Consider the following 24,279-nt stretch of genomic DNA (forward strand, 5'->3'; position numbering starts at 1 on the left):
AAAGACATATACCATATGATATCACTTATATGTAGAATCTAAAATGATACAAATGAACTTATTTACAAAACAGAAACAGACTCAAACATAGAGAACAAACTTGTGGTTTTACCAAAGGGGTAAGAGGGGTGGAGAGGGATAGACTAGGAGTTTGGGATGAGCAGATACAAACTACTATATATAAAATAGATAAACAACAAGGTCCTACTGTATAGCACAGGGAACTAATAAACCATAATGGAAAAGAGTAGGAAAAAGAATTTATATATATATATATATATATATATATATATAAAAAACCTGAATCACTTTGTACACATGCATATGTAATGTGTTTATATATACTGTCCAGTGCAGGTAGGTGTGTATAATTTTACTTATATATAAATAAAACAAGAACTTAAGATACTGAATTGATGTGATCCCTAACAGAGAGGAAAGAAATGAAGTGAGCCCTATGGTTTCCTGAGCTTATTGCCTGGAGAGCTCCCAGGTCATGGCACTGAGAAGGGAACTCAGAATAGAATTCAAGTGGAGGCTGGGAGACTCCCTAAGTTGAAGAAATGAAGCTGGGCATTCAGGATGACCAAGGTAGCTAGGATATAATACTGGAAAGAAGAGAGGTATACAAAGAGAAAATGCTACAGATCTGCAGAGGATCTGTTCCGCCTTGTGTATTCAGCAGAGTATCAATATGTACGTGTGTGAGGAAACCACCCAAAGCCAGGAAAGAACCATCTGAAATAATCAGAGGGAACAGTGCCTGTTGCTCAGGAAGGACTGGGAATAGCACCAATTCTCACATGCTAGACTTTAAATCACACTGTTTCTGGTAACTGAGTCCCAAGCAAATCTAAAGAATGTTTATTTTAAAAAATGGAAAAATATCCAGCATCCAAGAAGGCAAAATCCACATTGAACAATTTAATTAAAAACTACGCAGGCAAAGAAGCAGGAAAATATGAACCTTATTGAAGAGAAGAATCAATCAACTGAAACCAATCTAGCTGACCTAGGTATCAGAATTAGTGGACAAAAATGTTGTTATTTTATATAACTGCATTCTATATGTTCAACAAGTAAAAAGATTAAATACAGAGACATGAAAGATAAGCCCTGAGACAGAGTTAGACAGCCTAATCTATGTGTAACTGGAGTCGCTCAAGGAGGTGGGGTGAAAGAAAAAATAATGGCCAGAATCTTACAAAATCTGATGAAAACTATAAATACAGATGCAAAAGACTCAACGAAGTCCAAGCATAAGAAATATGAACTAAACCATACCAAAGCACATCATAATAAAATTGTTCAAAACTAATGATAAAGAGAAAATCTGAAAAGCAATAAGAGAAACAAACATAAGAGTTAGAGCAGAGGGAATTAATTCCCTGGTGGCCAGCGGTTAGGACTCTGCGTTTTCACTGCCAAGGGTGCGGGTTCAATCCCTGGTTTAAACTAAGAGGAACTAAGAGGTTTAACAACAACAACAAAAAAATTTGAGCAGAATCCTTGTTGGAAACCATGCAAGTGAGAAAACGTTGCAGCCACATACTTAGAAAAAACTGATAACCTAGAATTCCATATCCAGCAAAAATACTTTCAGAAATGACCAACAGGGGCTTCCCTGGTGGCGCAGTGGTTGAGAGTCCGCCTGCCGATGCATGGGACACGGGTTCGTGCCCCGGTCCGGGAAGATCCCACATGCCGCGGAGCGGCTGGGGGCCCGTGAGCCATGGCCGCCGAGCCGGCGCGTCCGGAGACTGTGCTCCGCAACAGGAAGGGCCACAGCAGTGAGAGGCCCGCATACCGAAAAAAACCAAAAAAAAAAAAAAAAAAAAAAAAAAAAATGACCAACAAGAGTTTCTCAGCCTTAAGAAAGATGAAATAATTCATCATTAGCAGATCTACACTCTAAGAAATGTTAAGTCCTTCAAACAGGAGAAAGAAAAAAAAAAGTTACCAGAGGGAAGGCTAGATCTACAGAAAAGAATGAGCAGCACCAGAAATGGAACTAAGTAAGAAATGTGTGAAAAACACTTTTTTATTATTTAAATATCTTTATCCCAGGAATGCAGAGGTGGTTTAACCTTCAAAACTCAATAGAGGGCTCCCTGGTGGCGCAGTGGTTGAGAGTCCGCCTGCTGACGCAGGGGACATGGGTTCGTGCCCCGGTCCGGGAAGATCCCACATGCCGCGGAGTGGCTGGGCCCGTGAGCCATGGCCGCTGAGCCTGCGCATCAGGCTCCGCAGCGGGAGAGGCCACAGTTCACCATATAGTAAACTAAAACAAACACACAATTATCTCAATATATGCCGGAAAAAGTACCTCACAAAACACAACACCCATTCCTGATAAAATCTTCTCAGGAAATTAAGACTCAGCCTGATAAAGGGCATCTATTACAACCTATTTAAAAAAAATAGTCTAATAAAAAACAAAAACCTATAGCAACATCATACTTAATGGTAAAAGACTGGTGCTTAACCCATGTTCTAAAGAACAAAGAAAGGCTATCAACTCTCACCACTTCTGTTCAACACTGTTCTAGAATTTCTAAGCCAGTGCAGTAAGACAAGGGGGGGGGGGGGAAGGAAGTCAGATGGGGAAGGATGAAATAAAACTGTCTATTTGCTGACATGATCATATACGTAGAAAATCTGACTAAGTCTAAAAAAAGCTACTAGAACTAAGAAGAGAGTTAAGCAAGGTTGTATACAAGATCAACATATAAAAATCAATTATATCAGTGCATAGTAGCAACGAACAATCAGAAATTAAAGTACAACTTATAACAGCAATTAAAACTAGGAAATATTTAGGGATATATCTGACAAAAATTGTGCAATATTTGTATACTGAAAACTACAAAACACTAAAGAAGACCTAGATAAATGGAGATAGGCCATATCTGTGGGTCAAAAGACCCAATAATATGTCAATTCTTGCCAAGTTTATCTGCAGATTCAAAGCAATCCCAAACAAAACCTCAGAGGGAGTTTTTCTACGATAAGCAAAAGAATTTTAAAAAGAAAAATAATGTTGGAGGGCCAATGTCACCTGATTTCAAGACTTATAAAGCAGCAATGAAGACACTGTAATAACAGTGTAAAACAGATCAACAGAACAGAATATAGAAAGATATACAAAACTTGGGACTTCCCTGGTGGTCCAGTGGATGAGATTCCGTGCCCCCAATGCAGGGGGCCCAGGGTTCCATCCCTGTTCAGGGAACCAGATCCCACATGCCACAACAAGGATCCCACATGCCGCAACTAAGACCCAGTGCAGCTAGCTAGCTGAATGAATGAATGAATACAAAAATATACAAAACTCAATGCAAAATGGACCATAGCAAAGGGTACAAACTTGCAGTTAGAAGATGGGGTAAGTTCTGGAGACCTAATGTACAGTATTATGATTATGGTCAACAACATTGTATATGTATTTCGAAGCCGCTAAGATCTTTTTTTTTAAAAAACATCTTTATTGGAGTATAATTGCTTTAAAATGGTGTGTTAGTTTCTGCTTTATAACAAAGTGAACCAGCTATACATATACATATATCCCCATATCTCCTCCCTCTTGCGTTTCCCTCCCACCCTCCCTATCCCACCCCTCTAGGTGGTCACAAAGCTCCGAGCTGATCTCCCTGTGCTATGTGGCTGCTTCCCACTAGCCATCTATTTTATATTTGGTAGTATATATAAGTCCATGCCACTCTCACTTCGTCCCAGCTTACCCTTCCCCCTTCCGATGTCCTCAAGTGCACTCTCTACGTCTGCGTCTTTATTCCTATCCCACCTCTAAGTTCTTCAGAACCTTTTTATTTTAGATTCCATATATATATGTTAGCATATGGTATGTTTTTCTCTTTCTTACTTCCCTCTGTATGATAGTCTCTAGGTCCATCCACCTCACTACAAATAACTCAATTTCGTTTCTTTCTGTGGCTGAGTAATATTCCATTGTATATATGTGCCACATCTTTATCCATTCATCTGTCGATGGACACTTAGGTTGCTTCCATGACCTGGCTATTGTAAACGGAACTTCAATGAACACTGTGGTACACGACTCTTTTTGAATTATGGTTTTCTCAGGGTATATGCCCAGTAGTGGGATTGTTGGGTCGTATGGTAGTTCTATTTTTAGCTTTTTAAGGAACCTCCATACTGTTCTCCATAGTGGCTGAATCAATTTACATTCCCCCCAACAGTGCAAGAGGGTTCCCTTTTCTCCACACCCTCTCCAGCATTTACTGTTTGTAGATTTTTCGAGCTAAGATCTTAAATGATAATTATGCACGTGATGTGTGGAGGTTTAAGCTAATGCTTAACCTCCACACATCACGTGCATAATTAATCACACTGCAATATATAAATGCACAAAAATACACCTTAAACTTGTATGACATCATATGTTAAAAATATCTCAAAATTTTTAAAAAGGACCACAGACAAAAGATAAAACCTGAAACTATAAAAACTTCTAGAGAAACCATAGGAGAAAATCTTTGTGACCCTGGGTTAAATATAAAGACTTCTTAGACAGTACACTAAAAACACAATTCATAGGGAATTCCCTGGCAGTCCAGTGGTTAGGACTCAGAGCTTTCACTGCCAAAGGCGTGGGTTCAGTCCCTGGCTGGGGAACTAAGATCCTGCAAGCCGCATGCGGTGGGGGTGGGGGCGGGGCTCACAATCCATAAAAGATGAAATTTTTAAACTAGACTTTTGCCTTTTGAAAGTTCTCACGGTTGACAATGAAAACACAATCTACTGTCTGGGAAAAAAACATCTGCAGATCATGTATCTGACGAAACACTTTTATCCAGAATATGTACAAAACTCTCAGAACTCAATAATAAAACACATGACCCAATTATTTTTAAAGGGCACAGGATGTGACACTTCACCAGAGATACACAAGTGGCAAATAAACACGTGTAAAGATATTCAGCATTTCAGCACCATTAGTATTTGGGAAATGCAAATTTAGACCACAGTAATTAAGATAACTCCATACTTCTACTGTATTGGCTAAAACTACGGAATAATTATACCAAGTGTCGACAAGGATGTGGAAGAACTGGAACTCTCATAGCCTGCTCGTGGGAATGTAAAATGGTATAACCACTTGGGAAAACAGTTTGGCAGCTTCTTTAAAAGGAAAAAAATCCCCAAACCGTACAATCCCAATTCCATTCCCAATGTTTATACAAGAAAATGAAAATATATGTCCATATGAAGACTCAGACTTGTACTCTGGTTCATAGTTTTATTTGTAATAGGCAAGCACTGGAAACAACCCAACTGTTCACGAACAGGTTACTGGATAACCATATTGTGGTATATACATAAATGGAATGAATACCCAAGTAATAAAAAAGAATGAACTACTGATAAATGTAACAACATGGATAAATCTCAAAGTCATTATGGTGAAGGAAAGAAGCTAGACTCCCAACATATACACTATATACTGAATTCAACTGTGGATGAAAAATGTTGCCTCCTATATCAGTAAACAAAGGATGTTGCCGCAGGCCAACAAGCCAGTAGCTACAGCAGCCACCGTCAACTGTGCACCCTGAGGGGATCCAGGTTGGAGAAAAAGGAGGATACTGGTCCTAGGGAGTTAAGGTGCATATCAAAGGAATGATTTCAATAAGCCCAGACCCTTGCATCTTCCCATACTAGAAAAGAGCTAAATTCATTAACTTGAGACATCTGGTTTTCTTTAATTAACCTTAACCTTTTTTGATGTTCCAACTACCTGGGTTTTGTTGCAAAACTTCTATATATCCTGGCTCCTCCCTTACCTCTCTGGACTAGTCCCTAAGAGCCATCTGAAAGGCTAACTTCCAGGCTTAAGTCTTCAGTTTTGTCCGCCAAATAAAACGTAATTCTCAACTTTTAGGTTGTGCTTTTTTTTCAGTCGACACTACAAAATGCAAATGTATCTATGGTACAGGAAGCAGATCAGTGATTGCCTATGGATAGGAACTGGGAGGAACAGAAGGAAATTTTTCTTGATATGTTCATTATCTTGACTGTGGTAAGAGTTTCATGATGTGTATATGCAAAGCATCAAACAGTATACTTTAAGTATGTGCAGTTTATTTTATGTCAATAAAAAATATTTTTAAAAAGATCAAGGACCCCTAGATTCCAAGCAAACAAGAGGGATTAGAAATGAAGTTATTACAGATATTTACACAAATTTATTGTAAGTGGAGTGTAGACTGCAAGGTATGATATTGTGATTTATAAGAAAATTATACTTGGTCTTCAGCCCCACTCCTGACACAGGGCTAAAACCCTTGGAATTTCCTAAATAATAGGAGATAAAGGTATCTTTTGTTATTCATAACAAGCCCCTTACAACCACACCTGAGGATAAGTTAGTGTAGTGACTCCAGGAAGGCCTCTAGGGGTGAGGGCTGGTTGCCAGGGGAATCAACCAAGTGATTAGAGGGCTGGCACTTTCAACACCATCCTCCTCTCCTCCAGGGTAGGGAGAGGAGCTGGAGGTTGAATTAATCACCATTGGCCAAAGATTTAATTATTCATGCCTCCATTAAGGTTGGGAGCACTTCCTGGAGGATGGAGTTCCATAAACTACACAGGGACAAAAACTCATGTGCTTGGGACTCTTCTGGACCTTGCCCTGTACATCTTTTCATTCACTCCCATACTTTAATATCTTTGTAATAAACCAGTAATCTAGCAAGTAAATTGTTTTCCTGAGTTCTGTGAACTGCTCTAGCAAATTAATCAAACATGATTTACAGCCAGCCAGCCAGTTAGCTAGCAGCATGGTTAACAATCGTTAACAATCTGGACTTTCAACTGGCATCTGAAGTATTTGAGGGGACAGTCTTGTGGGACTGAGCCCTTATTAATCTCTGGGATATAATGGTATCTCTGGGTAGTTAGATCAGAATTCAGTTAAATTTCAGGACACCCAGACAGTGGCTGGAGAATCTAACTGCTTGGTGTGGGGAACCCCGCCCTCCATGTGGTGACCAGAAATGTCAGAAGTAAAGTAGAATATTAATATAGGAGATATACAATAGTGGTTTTTTTCTTTTGTTTTTTTTTTTTTTTTGGCTGCATTTGGTCTTCGTTGCTGTGTGCGGGCTTTCTCTAGTTGAGGCGAGTGGGGGCTACTCTTTTGAGCTTCTCATTCCGGTGGCTTCTCTTGCTGCGGAGCATGGGCTCTAGGTGTGCGGGCTTCAGCAGTTGTGGCTCGCAGGCTCAGTAGTTGTGGCTCGCAGGCTCCAGAGCGCAGGCTCAGCAGTTGTGGCACACAAGCTTAGTTGCTCCACGGCATGTGGGATCTTCTTGGACTAGGGATTGAACCCATGTCCCCTGAATTGGCAGGCGGATTCTTAACCACTGCCCCACCAGGGAAGTCCCTACAGTAATGTTTTTCATTTGTACAAGGGAAGAGGGCAGGGATGGCAGGGAGGGAAACAGGCTGGCAAGATATGAAATTGGAGAAATCAGTAGCTCTGAGAAGGAGTAATGAAGAACAATGTAATAATACAGCTCATACCAGAGCAGAAAAAAAAAAGCCAGAACATCATAAACAAGGAATCAACAAACTGTTTTTGTTCCTGGGATTGATAAGACAGTAGTTTAATATTCCTGTGGCTACAAAGTTAATAGACAAAACTAGAAATGTAGAAGAGAATCAACTGAAAGTGAAAAACAAACACACCTCTTATCAAACCATAAAGCGCAGAATCATATAATTCAAAGGAATGCTCTTAAGGACTTTCATTACCAGACAAAACAATATGTTTTAAAAGTTACCCAAAAAAAAGCAGAAAAGAAAAATCAAATTAAAAAAAAAACAATAATAACTACTGATAAATTCAAGAGCTGGCTCTTTTGGAAAAAATATATATAAATTAGCTGAATCACTCTAATTTTAAGTTAACACTAAGAATGAGAAAGATGATATAAAATACACACATGAAGAGAAGGCTTTGAAATAAGGGTTTTCTAGGAAAACAGAAATTACCAGATTTGGCTCAAAATAAACAGGTAAAAACAATGGGGAAAAAAAAGTTGTCCAAAAGCTGCCCACCCCCGAAGTGTCTGGCCCAGGTGATTTCACAAGGGAATTCTGACATTAAACAGAGACAATTCACATGCTATTTACAATGAACTAAAGGCAGGCTTTGGCAAACTAAGGCCTATGGCCAAATCCAGTCTGTGGTCTGTTTTGTAAGGCTTGGGTAGAGAGCTAAGAATGGTTTAGAACCCAGCAGCATAGCTTAAAACAAAGTCTAAGAATCTATCCTAAAAAAATACTAATGCGTGCAAAATACACATACACGTAAGGATATTCACTACAATATGGTATGTGGTAAAATTTATTTATAATCTATGTCAGTCATTAAGTGATCCATATTTTGAAACATTTACTGAACACCTACTATGTATGCTATTCTGTGCACTGGAGATACAAGGGATAAGAATCTGCTCTCTCCGGTCTTACTTTCTAGTTTGGTGATTCAAATAATAGGTAAATAAAATCATTTCAGATGGTGACAAAGGCCATAAATAAAACCAAACAGGACAACATGAAAGGGTGGAAACTACTTTAGAAAGGGTGGAACTACTTTAGATAAGTTGATCACTAAAGGCCTCTCTGAGGAGAGAGCTTCTGACTTGGATCTAAAGGGCAAACAGGCAGCTTCAAGGTTGAAGAAAAACCAAATGCAAAGGACCTCCGGCCCTGATATGCTAACCATGTTCAAAAAAGCTGGGGAAGCAGAAGCTAGTAAGAAAGGGACAGTTGAAGGAGAGAAAGAAGGTTGGATGAGGTGGGCCTATTAGGATTAAAAACTTTATCTTTGAAACAATGGGAAACCACTGAATTCTGAGCAAAGGCTTGTCTTTGTTTTAAAAATAGCATTCTGGGAGTTCCCTGGTGGCCTAGTGGTTAAGATTCTGGGCTTTCACTGCTGTGGCCCAGGTTCAATTCCTGGTCAGAGAACTGAGAACCCTCAAGCTGTGCAGCATGGCCAAAAAAAACACCTATTTTTTATATTACTACCCTGTCTACTATGTACCTAAAAAAATCTAAATCATTAAGGGCTGAGGGTCAGTCTCCAAAATAAAGCTTTTTGAATAACACATCCCCTTTCTCTGTTTAAGGAAAGAGAAAGTAAACATCTCTCTAAATTCAAGGTTCTATAACTGAGCAATGCTGGTAAGAAACTAGCATTTTTTTCACTGAAATTAGATGTAGCAAAACATGCACCCACATTTTCCGAATTTTGAATAAATACATATTACCTTTTTTGACCAAAAAAAAAAAAAAAAAGTTAAGATGGAAGAAAGGAAGAAAAAAGAAAAAAAAAAAAAAAGGAAGCCAGTGCTTTTAAAGCCAACAGACTGTTTCCAAAAGGTCCAAGGGAAATTTGGAAGGCAGCAGTTTACCATAATATAAACATCAACTTTTTGAAATGAAAGAATAACAAACAGTGGTAACAAAACGATGGTTTTCATGAAAGGATAGGTATTGTAGGCGGAAAATTTGTGGGAAAAAAAATCTGTAAGAGATTTCCACATCAAGAGGAGATTAGGTACCACCTCTAAAATTCCATCAGTGCCAAAAATTGTAAGATTCTAAGGTGACTCACCTACGATTACAAAATAATTAAAAGTATTTGATACCAAAAATATTAAGTATTTAAAATCTAGTATTTAAAATCTAGTATATTTGGGGGGGAGGGAGGAACCTCATACTTCTGCAAATCACCAATTTGCAAAATTCAATTAAATGACAGAATCATAATCTTTCTGGCCTCCATGGGCTTCTAGGTATCCAGCCTCTGTTTACCTCTTTCCTCCTTATTCTTATGGTGATTGTTTAGTTCCTCTGGGAAACACAGCACAATGTCCCACTCAAATTGTTAACATTAAAAAGAAACTGCAACCATTTCCAGATGAGCCTGCTGGACACATTCAACAAATGTTTTATTGAACAAATATAGGAAGAATATATACTAATAACAGTCAAGTATCACATACAAATATAAAAATAAAGAGCTTCCGTGTAAACCATTTTCACTGGTTTCTGTGACTGACATCTGCCTCATTTTTTTTCCTATCCCTCTACATAAACGTTAGCTGCTTTTGTCAGCTCTCTTCTCTATGTGCTTACCTCTTTAGCCATCTCATCTACTGTTCACTGCTTCAGTAAGGATAATTCCCAACCAAATCCTTCCTTCAAGCTACAATCTTTAGACATTCATTTTTAATTGCGTATAGAACAAAACATCTTCACTTAAGTTTCTTGACAGAACTACGCACTAAAAATGTTTAATTCCGCCATCCACGCAAAAAAAATATTTACCCAGTGCCTACTAATCAGGCACTACTAGGAACAAATGAAAAAGAGACATGCTGATCTCATCAACTGAGTGGAGATTTGAGAAGGCTGGAAAAGATTTGCAAAGAACTGGGAGAAAAGACAGCCAACTAGTAAAACGAGGCATTAACAGGCAGCACTGAAACCTGAGTAGAAGCTGGAAACCGGGAATATACAGTATTCCCAAGCCTGTGCAGTTTGAAGACTGTTAACAATGTCCAGCAGCATGTCTAGGAGTAGGGAGTGGTGGGAGGCACAAAGCAGCTGGATCGAATAAGAAATTAGAGTTGCGCCAGGCAGGTGTAAAGAAAAGCAAGGGAGATGAGGATACTGCCAGGAGAATGGTTAGATTAACATTTCATGGAAGTCTAAATCAGAGAGTGAAGTAAGACAAGCTGGAAAAAAATAAGGAGGAGAGGAGAAGGAACTGGAAATTTCAAAAAGATTGAATAAAAGCTCTGAACAGTAGTGATTATTGAATGCTTGCTGAGTCAAGCTTACTATGGACTGCTCTGTTCATTTAATAAAAACAGCAGGAGAAAATGTACTGAGTGAAAAGTGGAGGCATAGGAGCTTGCGATTTGAATGTAACGTTTCAGGCAATGACAGGGTTTAGACCAAGACATTAAAGGTCAAGAACATATGTGTGAGTGTGTGCATAGGTACATGTACACAGAGAATGGTAAAACAAACAGCAAACTATTAACAATCAGGGAATATGAATGAACGAATATGGAAATTCTCTGTATTATTTTTACAACATTTCTTTGAGATTAAGACTGTCCAACCCCCAAAAAAGTCTAAAAGCTTATCTGCTTTCCCAAACATGTTCTTCCCAATTTCACCATAACCATTTTCCCTAACCTCTAGTTTAAAACCCTGAATAATCTTCTATATTTATTTCTCCCATTTCTAACATAAAGAGGGATCCGATTTCTATACATTCTAATTTTGTAATGTCTCTTGAAGCCAATTTTTTAAAATCTGAGCTCTAGAGATTTAGAATGTAAAAATATCAGACTGGAAATAAGAAGAGCTCAAAGCCCAAGTCACCAAAACTTACCCAATGAAGAAACAACCTTAGAGAAGTAAAACTCATAAGGCTAGGAAGTGATGGAGCCAAGATTACTGTCAAAGCCAGTAACCAAGATAACCTCACCGTATGAAAATCAGAACTCAATTTTCATTATAGAAGAGATAAGCATAAAACCTTTAAAATACATAATAAATAACATGTCATTTGAGGTTAAGAGATTTTAAAAGATTCAAGTTTTTCGTATCAAAACTTACTCTGGGGACTTCCCTGGTGGTGCAGTGGTTAAGAATCCTCCTGCCAATGCAGGGGACACGGGTTCAAGCCCTGGTCCGGGAAGATCCCACATGCCGCGGAGCAACTAAGCCAGTGTGCCACAACTACTGAGCCTATGCTCTAGAGCCCACCAGTCACAACTACTGAGCCCACGTGCCACAACTTCTGAAGCCCGCACACCTAGAGCCTGTGCTCCACAAGAAGAGAAGCCACCGCAATGAGAAGCCCGTGCACTGCAATGAAGAGTAGCCCCTGCTTGCTGCAACTAGAGAAAGCCCGCGAGCAGCAATGAAGACCCAACACAGGCAGAAAATTAATTAATTAAAAAAAAAACTTACTCCGTTACAATACAGAGTTGAATATCAAGGATAAAAAAATTAAAGCAACAAAACATAGTAATATCTCAATTAATGAATGTATTCCAACTGTTGTAGAAATATTATTTTGAAGTGTAACAATGTAAAAAGCATAAAAATCAATGCACTATAGACTGTAAAAGAGGGGGTTACTAGGAACTGAACTGTGTCCCCCCAAAATTCATATGTTGAAGCCCTAACTACCAATGTAATAGAAAGTATTTGGAGCTGGGACCTTTGGGAGGTAATTAGGGTTAAATGAAGTGATGAACGTGGGGCCTCATAATGGGATTAGTTCTCTTGTGAGAGGAAGAGACATCAGAGCTCTACTCAGCCATGCGAGGACTCAGCTAGAAGGCGTTCAGCCAAACCCGACTACACTGGCACCGTGATCTTGGACTTCCAGCCTTCAGAACTGTGAAAAATAACTTTGTTTTTTAAGCCACCTTGCCTATGGTATTTTCTCATGGTAGCTAACAAAGATAGAGGGGATTGATGTATTAACTTCAGAAAACAGCATTTTATAACTCAAATTTTAACTCATTTAAAATAAAAAGTCAAGACATTCACCACACTCCTCTGAGTTCCAGGTCAATCAGCATTCACAAAATATTACCTTTCTAAAAAATTTTTTTAAATTAATTTTTATTGGAGTATAGTTGATTTATAATGTAAAATATTACCTTTCTAAAAAGTTTACTTTTGACTAACTCCCCCCCCCCGCAGTTTGACTTTAAACACATTAATCAAAGTACTAGTCTTTATACACTCCTCCTTAAATACAAATAGGATCATATAATATTTGAGGCTGAAAATTATTTTATATTCAAGTAAGTCAATATGAAGTAATGTGACCAGAAAAACTAATATATTGGACCCTGTCCTTTTCAAAGCCTTTTGTCAAAAACTTGAATAAAGACCTGGAAAGTAGACACCACATATGACACAAACATCTGAAAGAGGAACAATGCGCTTAACGACTTTCTTAAGATTTAATGACTTTCTTGGAATGCTGGATAAAATTAAATTGGATTTAAGAATAAGTAGTGGGCTTCCCTGGTGGCGCAGTGGTTGAGAGTCCACCTGCCGATGCAGGGGACACAGGTTCGTGCCCCGGTCCGGGAAGATCCCACGTGCCGCGGAGCGGCTGGGCCCGTGAGCCATGGCCGCTGAGCCTGCGCATCCGGAGCCTGTGCTCCGCAACGGGAGAGGCCACAACAGTGAGAGGCCCGCGTACCAAAAAAAAGAAAAAAAAAAAAAAGAATAGGTAGGTAGTCATAGCTCAAGAACTGAATTTCATACAGAATACAGACCCAGCCTGTTCATATAAAACAGGACAGTTAGTAACAGCTAGTAGTGTGACAGCACTGCTTTACAAAAATTGCTACTTTGATAGAAATCTAATGCACAAATCTAGAATTGTGACAGTTCTACTGAATCTTGTGTTTATCACATTGTTTAGAGCATTACGCTCAATTCTGGTCTTCATTAAGACAAACATTAAAAACAAACTAAATTGGATACAAAAGAAAAATTTCGTAACTGTTCAGTTTACCCATAGGTGGAAACAAGTTATATCTTAAACTCATTCTCTACTTTCACCATTAGCCAAGCAACCCAAAGACCTGTGAAATGAAGTGATAAGTAATTTTCCTGAGGCACAAAATGCCACGATGCCATGAGGTATGTGAGAGAAGGATGCTTCTAGGAAATAAGCTTAGACATCTCTCCCTATCTCTCCTGCTGTCTCATCCCCAGAGTTTGTTTTGCTTTTTAAAGAAACAGTAACTCTCGTGAAGAGATACATAACTGTTTCTTTGTGGGGGAAAAAAGAGCTCTGAAAAGAAAGCCAAATCCTCGTGCAGATGATGGAAGCCAAGTGAAAGTGAAGAGGTTTGAATGCTATCATGGTGTTCAAATATTTGGAAATTTAGAAGATCTTAAAATGACTGTTAAAGGTTGACTACAGTGTCTTCCTGGGCACCACATATGTTCAAGCAACAGCAAGATAAGCCTTTATCAAAAATATTTTAAAAGGTAACTTCTGCTTTGAGTGAGAGGTTGAACTGGTCAACTTCTAAGGTCACTTCCATTGCTAACTGTTATAATCACTTAGTTATTCAGAGTGACATAACACTATTTGCAGCAACATGGATGGACCTAGAGATTATCATACTAAGTGAAGTAAATCAGACAAAGACAAATATATGATATCACTTACATGTGAGATATCACTTTCTGTGAGAAAGACTCACAGACATAGAAACCAAACATGGTTACCAACAAGGAAAGGGTGGGGGGATAAATTAGGAGTTTGGGATTAACAGATACACACTACTATATATATAAGAGAAACAACAAGGATCTACTGTACAGCACAGGGAACTATATTCACCATCTTGTAATAACCCATAATGGAAAAAAATCTGAAAAAGAATATATATATATATATATGTGTATAACTGAGTCACTTTGCTATACACCTGAAACTAATACAACATTGTAAATCAACCACACTTCAATAAAAAATAAATTAAAAAAATAAAGTTAGAGTGACATCCAATATTTTTAAGATCATCTGCTATTATAATAGTAAAGCTAAGAATATCACCACGTTGACTGCCTCTACTACAAATAGCACTACAGCAAAAGCATTAAAAATTGTTATTTTTAAAAACAAAGTGTAATACCAATAAATCTGTTGCAGTTTTAATCAAAATGGTAGAAGGGCTCAGACTGTTCTTAGAAACTGAAATATGTGAATTAAGTTTCTGGGGCCAAGAAAGCCTTATCAGAAAAGAAATGTAGCTATCAAATCTTCTGTATTATAAATTACTATCCCAGCAAAGTAAAGCTGTGTGTCTATCACTTACTCTATAAGGTGACTGCCAGAGCACTCTTTTGGACAACTTGTAGTATTTTAAAACTGTTCGTATTACACAATTATTTCTCTTACAACAGATTCAGTTTAAATCCCAGCTCTAACATTTAGTAGCGACGTGTTTTTATAGCATAATTGTGGCATACACATATTTATGGCATAAGCATTTCCACAGTCATTAAATATAATTCTGAATTTTTATTTCCTCATCTGTTGGCTATATCTTCTAGTCTGTTGTGAGATTTAAGTGTGTATAAAGCTGTTAGATGGTGTCTGGTACTTAATAATGAGCTTAATAAACGGTAATAACATTTTCAAAACTTATAGATAGTAAATAAAAACTAATGCATAAATAAGTTCTTAGTCAACTTTATTTTTTGAAAGGCAAGTATGTTGGATTTTATGGGAGAAAAAGAGAAGCATTCTGTTCAAGATGCTCATCCAACATCATGAATTATTCTAAACCTTTCATATAACTAAAGGGCTGCCTTTAAGGGTTGGAATTTTAAGTTTAAATTTTTAAGTGTAGAGAATGGGTTAGCATCCCTCCCCACCAAGCACTGGCTCTATTCCTCTACCATTAAAACGATCTGTCTTGAGACATGTTAACCTACCCATCTCTTTCTCCTACTTTCTACTTCATTTTTTTCCATGTTTTCAAATTTGTCATAAATATAACTATACAACCAAAGAAATTTATTTATTTATTTTTTGGTCAGGTCAGGAAATCAAGCAATCAGCACATATAAGCTATTCTTGACTTTTCAATCCTTACTCAATAGCTCTTTCTTCATCAGGAGAGATATTTTGTGTCTCCAAAATGTCAGAAGACTCTGATTCTACAGTTGGGAGATATTTCATCTTTCTACATTCTGTATCCTAATTGTGGTGTGGGCTACATGTAACTACACATATCAAAAAATCCAATTTTTCTTAATCAAAATTTTAACACTTATACAGCAGTATAACCAACCTTCCACATCTCTGTCAAAAGGCTTATTTCAATAACATCCTTTCCCTGCTTTTAAAATAAAATTTCTCTATCTGTCCCATTTCAGAAGTAATTCTTCATATTATGTTCAATTAAGATCTACAAAGTTTAAACCTAACATTAAAAACAGTTACTTAGGGCTTCCCTGGTGGCGCAGTGGTTGACAGTCCGCCTACTGATGCAGGGGACACGGGTTCGTGCCCCGGTCCGGGAGGATCCCACATGCCGCAGAGCGGCTGGGCCCGTGAGCCATGGCCGCTGAGCCTGTGCTCCGCGACGGGAGAGGCCACAGCAGTGAGAGGCCTGCATACCGCAAAAACAACGACAACGACAAAACAAAAACAAAAACAAAAACAAAAACAAAAAAACCCCAGTTTCTTAAAAATACAGGCCAAGGGACTTCCCTGGTGGCACAGTGGTTAAGAATCCACCTGCCTGGACCTAGAGTCTGTCATACAGAGTGAAGTAAGTCAGAAAGAGAAAAACAAATACCGTATGCTAACACATATATATGGAATCTAAGGAAAAAAAAAAAAGGTCATGAAGAACCTAGGGGTAAGACGGGAATAAAGACACACCTACTAGAGAATGGACTTGAGGATATGGGAAGGAGGAAGGGTAAGCTGTGACAAAGTGAGAGAATGGCATGGACATATATACACTACCAAACGTAAAATAGATAGCTAGTGGGAAGCAGCCGCATGGCACAGGGAGATTAGCTCGGGGCTTTGTGACCACCTAGAGGGGTGGGAGGGAGGGAGACGCAAGAGGGAAGAGATATGGGAACATATGTATATGTATAACTGATTCACTTTGTTATAAAGCAGAAACTAACACACTGTTGTAAAGCAATTATACTCCAATAAAGGTGTTTAAAAAAAAAAAAAAGAAATCCACCTGTCAATGCAGGGGACACGGGTTTGATCCCTGGTCCGGGAAGATCCCACATTCTGCGGAGCAACTAAGCCCGTATGCCACAACTACTGAGCCTGAGCTCTAGAGCCCATGAGCCACAGCTACTGAGCCCTCGTGCCACAACTACTGAAGCCCACGCACCTAGAGCCTGTGCTCCACAACAAGAGAAGCCACCGCAATGAGAAGCCTGCGCACCACAACGAAGAGTACCTCCCGCTCACCACAACTAGTGAAAGCCTGCACGCAGCTATGAAGACCCAACACAGCCCCCAAAAAAAGTTCAAACATCAAAATAAATAACATTAAAAATATATACAAATATAGGCCAAGCAACAATAGTCATATTGCCAAAAATATAAATTGTAATTGCAACTGAAAAAGTATAAAGTGGTTTTTTTGAAGATTAAAATGTTAAGTATAGTTTTATTCATATATTCTCTTTCCTCTTTGAAAGCTGAAAATCTACATATGATATTTTAATAAACATTATTTGTTTCCAAATTATTAGAAACACTTAATAAGTTATAATGCCCATCTTTAAAATACACTGGATAAACTAGAATTCTGTACTTGCTGTTGGGCAACTACTTAACCCATTTTCATAGTAAGTTCTAAGCTTTCTGTTCCTAGTGACCATTTCTCCAGTCTCCCAAATGTTTTTGATGTTGCTCTAAACCCATATCCTTAATATGTCTCCTTAAGGAGCCTTTCAGAGCACTGGCCTCCACAGGGCCTTTGTGCAAATAGAAAAACACACCCTCTGGGAAGATACAGGTACTCATCTTGGTGAGAGGGCTGATGTCTTGTGAGGGAGAAGAGAAGTGGAGGCACAATTTCTGCCGGAGGCCTAGCCAGGGCACAGGACTCTGAAAGCAGATCAAAGGCTAGATTTCAGTCCTTGTTGCCTCCTTCAGCCAGGCATCTTTGTGCAGTGCACAAATGGTACAACCATATACAGCAGCCCTGCACTTTCAGATTATTCATTAGGAAAGGAGGAAGATCGATTATTAACCTCCCTAGACACCCATTCTCTAACTACATATGCACCATGAGGAGATCTTCCAATCTCGTTGAGAACCTATCCTCCCGTAATTCAACTTTCTACTTTTCACGCGTCCCTTTTGTTTTAAATGTGGTTAAGACTCATGTGATATCAAAGAATATTAAACTCAAAAAGTATAAGAAATACATTTAATGTGATCTTTGTAACAATCCTCTAAGATAGGGGAAACCGATATTATCCTTATTTTCCAGATGAATAGTGTATCCACAACTTGAAGAAGCCAAGTCACTTGCCCCCAAGTGACAAAAGGATTAACCCCAGATTTTCAAACTCCTAGTCCAGAGCTCATTTTGAGTATTCAACACACCTAAAAATCAAAAGGTCTCACTACTTATTCCTCCCTGCTTATAACCTTTCAGCCTCATTAATTGACTTAAATTCTCTTAGGGTCACCAAGGATCACTCAAGCCAAATCCAAGAGCCCTATCTCACATATTTTTCTGAACTCTGCTACATTTGGCTGTCACAATCCTATTTTAGAGATTTTCCTTTTCCACCCTGATTTCTGTAGTGACTTCTTTCTTAAGTTAGTCATTCTTGTTCTCCTTCTCTTGCCATAGATTATCTTAGACATCCTGTTACATTTCTCTGTCTAAATAAACCCACTCCACTTTGCAGTTCATCCTGGAAATGGTTGTCCCAAGTATGTAGTTAAGGCTCTAATTTATATCTCTACTCCTGTAATGCTGCCATTTCCTGTTTGATGAATCTATTCTATTTTTAGGCTTTCATCACTTCTGGCCTTCATTAATTCCAACTGCTGCCTGATCCTATGCAGTATTCATTTCTTATAGCAGTTATGTCCCAAAGGGTAGGATACAAATGAGTACTGATGGTATATTAGATGATTTTAAGTAGTCCATAGAGGAATATTTAAAATTACATGTTTAACACATGTTGGGGGGAAAAAACTCTAACACCAAATAATCACATAAATTTTTCTTTTAAACTCACTTAATTAAAAGATAGGAAGCTAAATTAAACAAAAATATTGACAGATGGTTTGAAGATAAAGCAAAAATTGTGAATGATTGAAGTTTGAGAAACACTGGCCACTGGGAAATCCATGTAGCATAGAAGTTAAGCACTCAGGCTCTGGGTCAATAATCTGAATCTCACCTTCTAGCTAAGTAACTTTGAACAAATTACTACATCTCTTTAAATCCAGTTTTCTAGTTGTGTAATGGGAATAAAATAATCCACATTCTAGGCTTATTGTATGGAATGAAAGAGATAATCCTCAAAGTGTTCTTAGCTCAGTGCCTGGCATGGTAAGTGCTCACTAAATATTAATAATTACAATTATTCTTAGTCCCTCCTGGCCATCATGCCTTTACTTGTAACCAACTGGGTACTCGACCTATATACTATGGACAATTTTCCATATATGAATTTTCTGCCCCAAATTTCCATTACCTGTCTGTATATCTTTATTTTTATATTCTGGTATGAATCCAAAGATCACATGATAACTTTTAATATTAATCCTTAAGACTGTGAACATCTCGGCAGTACGAACCAAAAGCCATTTTCCTCTCATGCACTGTGCCTTACAAAATTAAAAGAATCTGTAATGTTTGTTGAATAAATCTAAAAATTAGTAAGGATAATCTGATGCAAAGAAATCTCACAATGTACAGAACATAAACACAAACTATTTGAAAGCATCTGATACTATTCTAATAGGTAAATAAAGGGGGAAAAATGACTGGGGTATTCTTTTGCTCCACTAAGGCATTTGTCAGTTGAACCTTAGTTGTGGGTCTAATCTTTCTGTTTCCTAATCTCATTTATTCAATAACATATAATAAACTCTAGATACATGCCAACCACTGTACAAAGTGATAAGACACGGAAACAGTCTAGTAAAGGAAAACAGACTAATATCAGAAGGCAGACAAGAAACAGAAAACTACTATATAATGTTATGTAAATAATACCCAGTATTGGGGCTTCCCTGGTTGGCGCAGTGGTTTAGAATATGCCTGCCAATGCAGGGGACACGGGTTCAAGCCCTGGTCCGGGAAGATCCCACATGCCGCGGAGCAACTAAGCCGCCCATGTGCCACAACTACTGAGCCTGTGCTCTAGAGCCCGTGAACCACAACTACTGAGCCCGCATGCCACAACTACTGAAGCCCACATGCCCAGAGCCCGTGCTCTGCAACAAGAGAAGCCACCACAATGAGAAGCCTGTGCATCGCGACGAAGAGTAGCCCCCGCTCGAGTAGCCCCCGCTCGCTGCAACTAGAGAAAGCCCATGCGCAGCAACAAAGACCCAACGTAGCCAAAATTAAATAAATTTAAAAAAAACACCCAATAGTGTTTTTTTAATACTAGATGTGCTTCACAATTGCTGATTATGTCCTGCTCTTCTTTAATGTAGAGCACCTAGCAGCACCACACATGGGTGAGTACATTACATTAACAGTAATAATTCCACTGCTATCTTGTGTTCAACTCTAGGTATAGGCTAACCACATAAAAGTTTCTGTCAACTAGACAACTGTTGAAACTCAGTAATAGTCCTTGTTCTGATTTGCCAGAAAATATGTGCACACAAAGCCCCCAAAATGTGACAGGCATTCTGTCAATCTAGAGCAAAATAATGACTAGAAATATAACTGGCAAAAGGGTCAGACTACATTTAGCCTTTGGGGAAGGGGGGAGGACACACATACAATAAAAACTTTACTGAAATCACCCTCTCTAGAGAACACTTTTACCCCCAAAGATGTCCTGACTGATGCATCAATGGCATTATTGAGAATTTTTAAATGTTATGACTCAAAACTAAGTTATTAATTCTCAAGACTTCGAAGCAACAGTTAACACAGACTGAGACAAGCTTTCATTGTGTCAGCCTATTCATAAGATGACAAGGCTCGCTTTACTGAAAGTATATTAGTCATAACTCAGGCAGACACAACTTTTGGATCTCCTTCATGGTAAGAATAGGGTTCTATACCAGTTTGTGTCAACATTTTATGAATGATCAATTCGTGCCTTACACAAATATGGCATAAATAGCATCTGAAAAACGAGTTCCTCAACTGAATTACAAACTGAAGTGGTGTTTGGGGTCTGGGGGAAGAAGGAAACCACTTGGAGGGAGAGGAGGACATAATATAATCTTCAAAGACATTTTACCGTAAGGATGGTGGGGTGGGGTAGGGGTAGAGGGGAGACAGGGACTTTGAATGAGGCAGAACTTCTGTATTTTCAGCTATGCCCAATATACTGATCACAGGGGTACTGACTCTAGAACATGAAGAAATCTTTAAGAAACAAAACCCAATATATAAGTGTGAAAAAAAAGAAAAAAAAGATATTTAAGTCCAAAAAAGCCTTAAAAAAAAAAAAAGGAAAACTATTTCTTAAGTTCCCAAAGGTATACTCCATTCTGAGAATATACAGGTTACCCACTGCTTGGAAGAAGAGTATTTTCTTCTACCAGTATTCTGTCATTCTCCTTCCACTACTAGTTGACCTTTTACTATGTACTGAGCACAGTAATAAGCTCTTTACATACATTATCTGTGATAAACCTACAGCAAGCCTTTGAAGGAGTTACTACTATTATCATCTCCATTTTACAGATGAGGAAATATTTTATCAATAATATAGGCCAGATATCAAAATTTAAAACTTATCTGTCATACCACAGCATTTGAGTTTTACTCGACTGGCTTTTCTATCCCCAGAGTAGCTATAATGTATTTTTTACACCTTGGAACACTTTAACCTTCACATGCAACCATGTTTCTATACTAAGTCAAGGAAAACAAAAACTAGGTTAATAATGCTGTATCTTATTTAGGTCCTATAGTTTGCAAAATTACAAGAAACAGGGAGGCAGTTCGACAGCTTAGAGCATCCCCTTTGCGTTTAGACAACCTGGGTTTGAATCTATACAGCACCATCAATAACTGCTGTGTGACCTTGGTCAAACTACTTTAATTTCTCAGATTTCATTTCCTCATCTGTAAAATGGGGATGATGATAGTACCTCCCTCAAAGGCTTGCTGTAGGATTAACAAAGAGAATGTCTGTAAAGAGCTTATTTATGTGCTCAGTACATGGTAAAATGTCAACTAGTGGAGGGAAAACAGCCACATACCGAAACACAAAAGTAAAAAGTCTATATTCTGAAAATTCCATTATGGAAAAGGAGAGAATTACTCGTTGACTATATGCTAGAAACTCAAATTCAACCTATTCCTTTTTTTAGGGGATCAATGCATTTGAAGTGAACCAGAAAAGATGCTGCAGTGCATTTATGACACACACCTAAAAATGGCTCCAGTCTGAGCAGCATCTTAATTACCAACAGAGGAGGTTAATCTACTTCTAACAAATGCTGGAGTTGGGCTTAGTGGGCGTTTAAGTATCACCCTATCATTTTTATTTGCGGGAATAAGCTATCAAGCATTTAATCAAAAATCCCGATTCTTCTGGGGGCATTCCAAATGAAAATCTTACAGCACAGTTGCCCACTGTACAATTCTAAGTACCCTGGCGAGGTATGAATCTATGGACATAGTCTGAAGATCGGTCAATGCGGAAATCCGGCTAGCCTTAGAAGCCAGCAAACATCTTACACGTCGGAAACCTCAAAAGAATCTCAGATCAAGTCAAAACATATACACATCCCTTTAAAGGAATTAGACACATTCCTCTCAAGGGAAGGAAGAATTTATCAGTGCTCCTATTGGCCCCCTATGCCCTTTTCTTCAAGCCCTGAAGTGGGGCCTTTACCGTAACACCAACACTAATGCTATCTCAAAGAGAGAAAGCTGCGGAGTGAGATTCACCAAGCAGGTTAGCGGATGCAGAGGCCTAGGGTGAGAAAAGACTATCCGAACCCGCCTCTGGAGTTGGGGAAGCACGTCCCTAACGGAAGTAGGACTGGTCCTCATTCCCCGAAGAGCCTCTCACCGAGCCCGGCCTTTAACCCGGTCTCTCCCGCACACTACTCATTGCAATTTTCACCCTCACTAAACATGAAGAAGAGGTAGGCATTAAAGAGCCTAGATGAGCCTCTGAGTTGTTTGGGGGGACACATACCCACACTAGGAAAAGAGACCGCGCACCCGCCTATCCCGCGGGAAGGAAACTCCCTTCCCTTACCCGGCAACGCGCGTAATCCCCCTACAGGGCCTGAGTGGGAGGAGGCCGACGGGTCCGGAACTCCCGCTGCAGACCACATGGGGCGGGTCTGACTCCGGTTTTTCCCGCTCCCCAAGCAGGAGGCCGAGGCTCCCCCAGAAGCAGATGATGGTAGCCAAAGAGAAAAAGAGGATGCCCGGACCCAAGGCCCTCTCCACGCGGCTCCCTCGTCTCTGGGCGCCAGGTCGGCGTGTGCTCCCACGCCCCGGGCCGCCCCACGCCAGCCCTCCCGGGTAGGGCCCGCTTTGATCGCAGCTCCTACGCCCTCGCTTTCCTTACCGGCCAGGATGAGTGTCAAGCTGAGTGTGCCTGCACGCTTCGAGGGGCTCCGCAGAGCTCTGATAGGGGGAAGGGGAAGGGGAAATTAGGGGTAGGGGACGGCTGTAAGGACCCCGGGCCCCAGAGAGCCGAAGCTGCGGATGGACAAACCGCCAAAGCACTTTCGCTCCTTCTCGAGAGGGAAATAGCGAGCGAGAAAAAGAAGCAAGATGGCGGCTAGCCAGCCCCTACGTACGACGTCATGCGGCGGCGTACGTAAGGCAAATCCCCGCAAGACCGCCCCCCGGCGCAGAGACGGCCGGATCACGTGAGGTCTCCGTGACGACCCAACCTCGACGGAAGGCGACGGCGCCGCTTGCTGGACCGAGGGAGTTCCTGCGATCAGAGCTCAAGATGCAGGGTGAAGATTTCGCCTGAGATCTCTCCAGGAACTCTTAGAGACCTCATTACAGGTTGTTATGCCTCACGGAAGTGAGCGCTCTTGTAGGTGCTGGATAGTTGTGTGAATTGGTTAAAACAACACTTTGGCAGTGTGTATCAAAATAAAACTATGCATAATCTTTAACCTTGGTATTTGGCAGTATCGGTATTTTCTAGAAATGTACATACACAATACTCAGTATTCATAATACCAAAACCTGTTTGTTAATAAAGATACAGAGATAAATGCATTATGTTACACCAATATTATGGAATATTTGGAAGCCATTAAATTCAGAATAATGTTTAAGGACAAGGGAATGCTTAAGCCATAATACGCTTATGCCATAAATATGCTATTAAAAACACACATATATGCATAGTCATAGAAAAAAAAAGACTTTAAAATGTACTCTGGGGCTTCCCTGGTGGCGCAGTGGTTGAGAGTCCGCCTGCCGATGCAGGCGAGGCGGGTTCGTGACCCGGTCCGGGAAGATCCCACA

The 24,279-nt window shown here is 39.4% G+C and overlaps 1 protein-coding gene across 10 annotated transcripts in view; it reads right to left on the reverse strand.

Moving 5' to 3' along the window:
• The window catches only part of PRRC2C (proline rich coiled-coil 2C), a 98,709-nt gene extending 75,181 nt beyond the window's left edge, over nt 1–23,528 (reverse strand). For all 10 annotated transcript variants that reach the window (XM_082834642.1, XM_082834643.1, XM_082834640.1 and 7 more), the window contains exon 1: nt 23,357–23,528. The gene's annotated coding sequence lies outside the window, so the exon portion shown is untranslated. The remainder of the gene's footprint in view (nt 1–23,356) is intronic.
• Between the last annotated feature and the right edge of the window lie 751 nt (nt 23,529–24,279).

This window comes from Leucopleurus acutus (genome assembly GCF_964270905.1).
Source record: "Leucopleurus acutus genome assembly, chromosome: 2".
In the NCBI taxonomy this organism is placed as follows: Eukaryota; Metazoa; Chordata; class Mammalia; order Artiodactyla; family Delphinidae; genus Leucopleurus; species Leucopleurus acutus.